The following is a 7,987-nucleotide window of genomic DNA, read 5'->3' on the forward strand; positions in this document are numbered from 1 at the left end:
CAATGTATTATGAGATGTGCACATATCCTCATAAAGACTTTAAGCAGCAGATGCCTGGTTGCAGCTGGATTTTCCTGGGCTTATGCTCACCACTCTGTCCCCTTTTCCTAGAGATCTGGAGCCTGTCTGTATTGGGTCCTGATGAAAGCTGAGGAGTTGCGGTCTCTGCCCCTCCTCCCAGCCTGAACCCCACCCCTGTGTTCTCATGTGTTGAGTGTTCACCTTCGGTGGCCCTCCTGGGCCCAGTCCTGCACCACAAGCTCTACCTCATCCTGACTTGATCCTACAGACTCATTCCTGAGTTTGTCAGATCCACATCTGTAAAAGGGCTGCCCCCTCCCAACAAAGCCTACATACACTTCACCAGCATTTCTCTTTCAGGTTGTTGGTATGGAATGAAAAAGCCCCTCTTGAACAGTGTGTTTCTGTAGGCGTGTTTCAGTTCAGAACCCCTAAGGCAGGTCCTTCCACCCAGAACGACATGTGTGGCCTTCCACCCACTTGTGACATGTGTGGCCTGGTCTTGAAAGGCGTATTATACCTGGCTAAGCATCAGGCAATACACCCTAGGCAGAAGCCATACAAATGTGAGACATGTGGGAGAGGCTTCTGGCTCAGTACAAACTCTCACCAGCACCAGAAGGAGCACAGTGAAGAAAAACTCTTCACGTGCAGCCAGGACCTCCTCCAGCATCAGACCACTCACACCACGGGGAAGCTGAACAGGAGCCCCGCACGCAAGGAGGCCTTCTAACCCAGCACCAGTTGCCAGCAGCAGCAGGCAGTCCATGCCACACAGAAGCCCTTCAAGTGCAGCAACTGTGGGGGAGCCTTTCTGAAGGCCTTTATGCTCCTTGACCACCTGATAACTCACTCCAAAGAAAGACCCTTCAGATGGCCAACAAGAAATGCCCCTAAAGAGGACTCAACCTTTGTTCATCACAAAAAAAACCACAATGGAGAAACATCCCATGTGTGTAAGGAATGTGGGAAGGCCTTCGGCCAGCTTTTAAAACTGAGGACACATCAGAAAGTTCATACTGGAAAAATGCATCACAGTTGCAGTGAATGTGGGAAAGCCTTCACCGGAAACACTCACTTGTTCAGCACCAGAGAGTTCACACTGGAGAACGGCCTTATGGATGTGGCTAGCGCGGGAAGGCCTTCACTCGCAGCTTCCATGTTTTTCGGCACCAGAAAGTTCACAACACAGAAAGACCTTAGGAGTGTAGACAGTGCCGGCGAGTCTTTAGCTGCGTTGCCGATTTTGTTGAGCACGAGAAAATACACACGGGGGAAAGGCCTTGTGAGTGCAAAGAATGTGGGAAAGCCTTCGTTAACAGCTCTCATCTTGTTCGGCACCAGAAAGTTCACAACACAGAAACGCCTTTTGAGTGCAGTGAATGTGGAAAAGCTTTCCGGCAAACCTCCAAACTTATTCTGCACCAAAGGAGTCATACTGGAGAAAGACCTTATAAATGCAACCAATGTGGGAAAGCCTTCAGTTGCCCCTCCAACCTTGTTCCACACCAGCGAATTCACACTGGAGAAAAGCCTTATGAGTGTTCGGAATGTGGGAAAGCCTTCAGTCAAAGCTCTGCCTTCATTCAGCACGAGAAGGTTCACACTAGAGAAAGGCCTTATAAGTGTAGTGAATGTGGAAAAGCCTTCAGCTATAGCTCTAACCTTGTTAAACACCAGAAAGTTCACACTGGAAAAAGGCCTTATGAGTGCAGTCAGTGTGGGAAAGCTTTCAGTGAAAGCTCCATCCTCAGTCAGCACCAGAGAGTTCACACTGGAGAAAAGCCTTACGAGTGTAACAAATGCGGAAAAAGCTTTCCGCTACAGCTCAAACCTCTCTAAACGCCAGAAGGGTCATATTGGAAAAGAGCCTTTGGAGTGCAGTGGACATAGGAAAGCCTTCAGCCAGAGCGCTAGCCTCACTCAGTACCAGAAAGGTCACACCAAAGAAAACACTTAGGAGTGTGGCAAATGTGGAAAACCACTAACTAGCTGGGGCTTTCACCTTGCTCACCTTAAAAGGATTCACTCCTAAGAAAGCTTCTGTGAAAGGAACCTTTGTAAAGAAGCCATAAGCCGAAAATTGAAACTTGAATATCCTAATACCCCTACCAGGAGATTGCCAGATACATGGAAGCTTTCAGGAGCTTCACCACACTTTCTAACCTGTCCAGGTGCTTTGCCAGATTACGTCACTGCCAGATGCCATCTCACTTCTGCCAGCCAGCAGATCTTCCCACAGCGTGTAACTATCATGTCAACGTACTCAGGGAAGGCTGATCTTGTGCTCTCTCATTCCCTGGAGGGAGATATGAGTGATGGAAGCTATCTGGGGGTGGCCTCATTTTCCATCTTTGCCCTGTCTCTAGTACAGGCATAGTCCTGACCTTGTTCTCCCCAGGATGATCTGACCTGGAGTGTGAGGACTTGCAGAAGAAGTTTCCCTTTTATTGTGGCTATTGTTGAGTCTACAGATGGTGCCTGGAATGGAATTGTCCAGTATCCAAATCACCCAACCCTGGAACTGCCTGCCTCCAGAGTGTGTAGTAATAAAGGCCTTACTATTGAAGCCATCTTTAATACTGGGACTCCATCCATTGTGTGTGTGGGAAATGGAGAATGAATTGGGCTCTAACAGGATAAAAAGGGAGAAGGTCTTTTGGGAGGCCTCAACTTGAACAGTGGGATGGCAAGGAATAGATTGCGGTCTAGGCCCAAGGGCTTCCGGGACAGGCTGAAAGTCTCTGGGTCAAATCTTGTGTCCTGGATGCCAGGACAACCTGTAAGACCCAGAGCTTTGGACATTCGCCAGTACTTCCTGGGCAGCAGGGGTTGGGTACCTTGTTCCTGGGAATGTCCCACATTCTCCAGTAGAATTGAGGGGCTACTGTCCAGGAGTAAGGCCCCTGATGTCCAAAATCTGTAGGTAGGTATTGCTGCATGTAAGATCTTCAGGAGGCAGGTAGAACCTGTTTCAGTAGGCACAGAAACACTGGTTTTGAGGTCAGGGACACTGGCAAACAGAGGAGATAATGGCTGGTGCTATGCCTGGGCTACATCACACCCACTCACAAGAACTGGTTGTGTTCAACTCAACATTTAGTTGAGTTCAATCAGCCATGGTGGAATTTATACCACAAAAGATGAAGAAACAACAGCTCTTTGAAAACAAACAAACAAAAAGCAACTGAAAAAAACCTGATTTGGATTGTCTGCCAAGTTTGTTGACAGTGACTTTGGCCATAGGAGAGACTCTGCTCTGCAGGTCTTAGGAAGTCCTGCATATTCTCATCTTATCCTCTAGAACAAAGGACATAACAGTGGTATGTTGCTCACTGCCTGAGCAAATGGTGGTGTGGATTCCTGTAGCCTTCCTGCACTGGTCACTTCAAGGCCCTTACTGCACAGGTAGGAACTCTGGGCCTGAGAAAAGGGAGATCTTGTAGTTCAGGACTTTTGTAGCCCAGCCAATATTCCAGGTGAGTGTAGTGTCCATGATCTTCATCATCTGCTATTTTTTGCTGCCACTGAAGCAGGGCTGTCCCCGGGTACAGGAGTCAGAGATAATGGAATCAATATATGCTTGCCCCCATTTTCTGGTTTTCCAAGAGGAGTGAGGGAACCATATGTTTATGTGAAGCCTTTTGATTTCATAAATGTTGAAAGCTGCTTTACAAAACTTATAGGTATATATGCAACCGATATATATGGGCTGCATATCTCCTGGTTCAATACTTTCAAGTATCAGAAAATAAATGAACCAGGCTGTCTGGAGCCCCAGGACCCCAAGACATGAAGGCTTTTGGTGCAGTGTTTACCTGAGAACATGTGGCAGGGGCAACGGTACTGCTGTTGCCACTCCACTTAGGATCCTCCAGTTCCCTGGAGCTGACCATATGAGGGATGGCAGGGTCCCAGGCATGTGGCACGTCTGCCTAAGTGCTCCCCACATCCCAAGGTATGGCACTCCTGGACCTTCTGGGTATAATAATTGCCTTGTGTTTTCTCGTTTAAGTTTTATTTTATTTATTTTGAGAGACAGCACAAATGCAAGCAGGGGAGGGGCAGAGAGAGTGGGAGAGAATCCCAAGCAGGCTCTGTGCTGTCAGTGTACAGCCAAATGTGGGGCTCAATCTCACTGCAGAGATCATGACCTGAGCCCAAATCAAGAGTCAGACCGTAACCGACTGAGTCACCTAGGTGCCCCAGTAATTGCCTTCTATTAACATGGGGGCTTGGGGTTAGAACTAAAGCCCATTTGAACCTTGAGGCCTCAGGCTTCCAAGCAAAGGGATCATGGGTCATCAAGAGCTCAACTCCTTGAACCCATGTTTTAGCTATGGTTAGACAGACTTCATAACAGTGCTCCCAATGCATGAATGAAGTCTTTTACCTGCCTTCTAGTCTCCTCACCACGGCTCTCTGTACATTAGCCAACTTATTAGAACCTCAATATTTCCCTGGTGGTGCCAGAACATAGCAAACAAAGGCCTGTTGGTTCTGAGAGTTTGATCTCCCCAGAGGACCAATTTACGTGGAGCTCAAAGTCTCCCCATCGTGATGAAGTACCCAAGGATCCTTGGTCTGCTCAGGCTCTCCCTCCTGGGTGTAACAACTGCCTCCTGCCAACATGGAAGGGCTCCTTGGGATTAGAGTTAATGTTCAGCTGAGCCATGTGGAGCCCACACCTGCAAGCAACATAGGACAGACATTTGTCATCAGAACTCAATCCCTTTTCCTGAATGGTCACCTAGGTATGTGTCTTGTAAAACGAAGTCTTTTGGCAAAGAGTCCTTGATTTGGTGAAGTAGTCCCAATGTGAATCTGACTTTTGCTCTCCCCATCAGGGCTCTGTGCAAGGCAGCTGGCCTACTGTGTGTGTGTGTGTGTGTGTGTGTGTGTGCACGCGTATGCATGTCTGTGTCTGTGGAGCTGTGTGTGTGCATGCACGTGCATGTGCCGGAACATCTAAAACAAAGCCCTCATGGCTCTGAGCACCTATGAACTGGGCTATTAATGTTCATCTTAACTCTACAGGAAGGCTGTCCTTTGAACCAGCCACAGAAGAAGGAAGTATTGAGAGATGGTCAGAAGCAGCCCTTCTGACATCATTTGAGCCCCCAGGTCCACTCAGTGCCTGAAACCAGATACCAAGTGGATTTTAGGGTTCCATGTACCAAAACAGACCAAGACAATTCAATAGGAAAAAGGTAATCTTTTCAACCAATAGTGCTAGAACAACTGAATTGCCATATGTAACAACAACAAACCTGTAAGCTTACCTCAAGTCATATGCAAAAGTTAACTCAAAATTGATCATAGATGTAAGCATAAAACTCATAACAATAAAAAATCTAGAAGAAAGCATAGTGATCTTGGATTTGGTGGATTTCTTTTCTTTTCTTTAGTAGCAGGCAAAAGTTTATTAGAGGATAAGATCAGAAAGGAAGAATCATAGGAAAGCTCTCTTTACAGAAAGGGGACATTTGAAAGTGAATGCCTGAGAACTATAGGCAAAGGTCCTTGTATTAAAAGGTTCTGGTCAGCCCTCAGATTTAGTGTATTCCTTAAGTATAACAAAAAGCATGAGAAGAAAAAGATAAATCAATTGGACTTAATAAAAACTTTTAACTTTTGCTTTTCTTTTTTTAAAATGTTTATTTTTGAGAGAGAGAGAAACACAGAATGAGAGTAGGGGAGGGGCAGAGACAGGGAGACACAGAATCTGAAGCAGGCTCCAGGCTCCAAGCTGTCAGCACAGAGCCCAACATGGGGCTCAAACCCACGACCGTGAGATCATGACCTGAGCCAAAGTCAGAAGCTTAAACCAACTGAGCCATCCAGGCGCCCAAACTTTTGCTTCTCAATAGTCATTTCAACAAAATGAAAATGCAATCCATAGACTGGAAGAACTATCTGCAAAACAAATCCTAACAAGGGACGTGAATCTAGAACCTATGAGGAACACTTACAAAAGACAACCTAATTTAAAAAAAAATGGTCAGTGACTTGAACACTCACTTCACTAAAGAAGACATATGAGGGGTGCCTGGGTTGCTCAGTTAAGTGTCTGTCTTTTGATTTCAACTCAGGTCATGATCTCACAGGTGTGGGATCAAGCCCCATGTAGGGCTCCATGCTGACAGCATGGAGCCTTCTTGGGATTCTCTCTCTTCCTCTCTCTCTGCTCCTCCCCGACTTGAGTTTTTTTTCTCTCTCTCAAAATAAATATTAAAAAAGTTATCATAGAACGGACCATAAATGGAAATGTAAGAGCTAAAACTATAACGCTAATAGGAGAAAAATTTTGACTGAGTTAGGCAAATAATTTTTTAGATATGAACCAGAGGACAAAACATAAAAGGAGAAACTAACAAATTAGACTTCATCACAATGTAAAATATTGCTTTTCAAGGGGCACCTGGCTGGCTCAGTCAGTAGAGTATGCTATTCTTGATGTCAGGGTTGTGACTTCAAGCCCCATGTTGGGCATAGAGTTTACATTTAAAAAATAAATAAAAATAAAATATTGCTCTTCAAAAGATGTCATTATGAAAATTAAAACAAGGGGCACCTAGGTGGCTCAGTTGGTTAAGTGTCTGACTTTGGCTCAGGTCATGATCTTGCAGTTCATGAGTTCGAGCCCCATGTCAGGCACTGTGCTGATAGCTCAGAGCCTGGAGCCTGCTCTGGATTCTGTGTCTCCCTCTCTCTGTCCCTCCCCTGCTCATGCTCTTTCTCTCTCTCTCAAAAATAAATAAAATAAACATTAAAAAAAAATTAAAACAAGCTACAGGCCGAGATGAAACACCTGTACATATATATGGAGTCTTAATACAGAATATATAAAGAATTTGAACAACTCAATAAGAAGACAACCCAAGTAGGGGCACCTGGGTGGCTCAGTTGGTTAAGAGTCCAACTTCAGCTCAGGTCATGATCTTGCCGTCCGTGAGTCTGGGCCCCAGGTCGGGCTCTGTGCTGCCAGCTCAGAGCCTGGAGCCTGTTTCAGATTCTGTGTCTCCCTCTCTCTCTGCCCCTCCCCTGCTCATGCTCTGTCTCTCTGTCTCTGAAAAATGAATAAACCATCAAAAAAAATGAAAGAAAAAAAAAAGACAACCCAAGTAAAAATGAGCAAAAAGATTTGAGTAGACATTTTATCAAAGAAGATAAACAGTTAATAAGCACAAGAAAAGATGCCTGACATCATTATTCATTAGGAGAATATACATTAAAATCCCCTGAGACTATTATTTGATGGGCACAGAGTTTCAGTTTATAATAATGAAAAAATTGTAGAGATGTTTAGGAGTGATAGTTGTAGAACTGTGTGTTTACTTAATGTCATTGAACTATACACCTAAAAATAGAAGTTTTAGGGGCACCTGGGTGGCCCAGTTAAGTGTCCAACTTCAGCTCAGGTCATGATCTCGAGATTTGTGGGTTTGAGCCCCGAATTGGGCTCCACACTGATAGTGCAGAATCTGCTTGAGATTCTCTCCTCTCTCTGCCCCTCCCCCACTCACACTTTCTCTTACTCTCAAAATAAATAACACTTAAAAAATAGAAGTTTTGTGTATATTTTACCACAATTTAAAAAAACTCATTGAGATACCACTTCACGCTAGTATGGCAACACCAAGTATTGGCAGGGAGGTGGAGAAAAAGGAACGGTTCTACAGTGCTGGTGGGAATATAAAATAGTAGAGACGCTTTGGAAAAATTTGGCAGTAAAGAGTTAAACGTGAACTTCACTCAGCAGTTCCACTCCTAGAAACTGTCAGGCAGAAAGACCTTCCTCTGCTCTATAATCCTTCTAAATGGACTTAGAACCAAATGGACATGAGACAGATTAACAGGAGAAAATAATATTTAATGAGTGCATATACAGGGAATCCACAGACATGAAATTCCAAAGACAATGGGGCACATGAAGCTCACATGAGCTGAGGAGAGGGGCAGAGGT

The 7,987-nt window shown here is 45.1% G+C and overlaps 1 pseudogene; it reads left to right on the forward strand.

Annotated features, from left to right (window-relative positions):
- The first annotated feature begins 754 nt into the window (after positions 1–754).
- LOC125916084 (zinc finger protein 304-like) lies at positions 755–2,590 on the forward strand (annotated as a pseudogene).
- The last annotated feature ends 5,397 nt before the right edge of the window (positions 2,591–7,987 follow it).

The sequence above is a fragment of the Panthera uncia genome, assembly GCF_023721935.1.
Source record: "Panthera uncia isolate 11264 chromosome E2 unlocalized genomic scaffold, Puncia_PCG_1.0 HiC_scaffold_19, whole genome shotgun sequence".
NCBI lineage: Eukaryota > Metazoa > Chordata > Mammalia > Carnivora > Felidae > Panthera > Panthera uncia.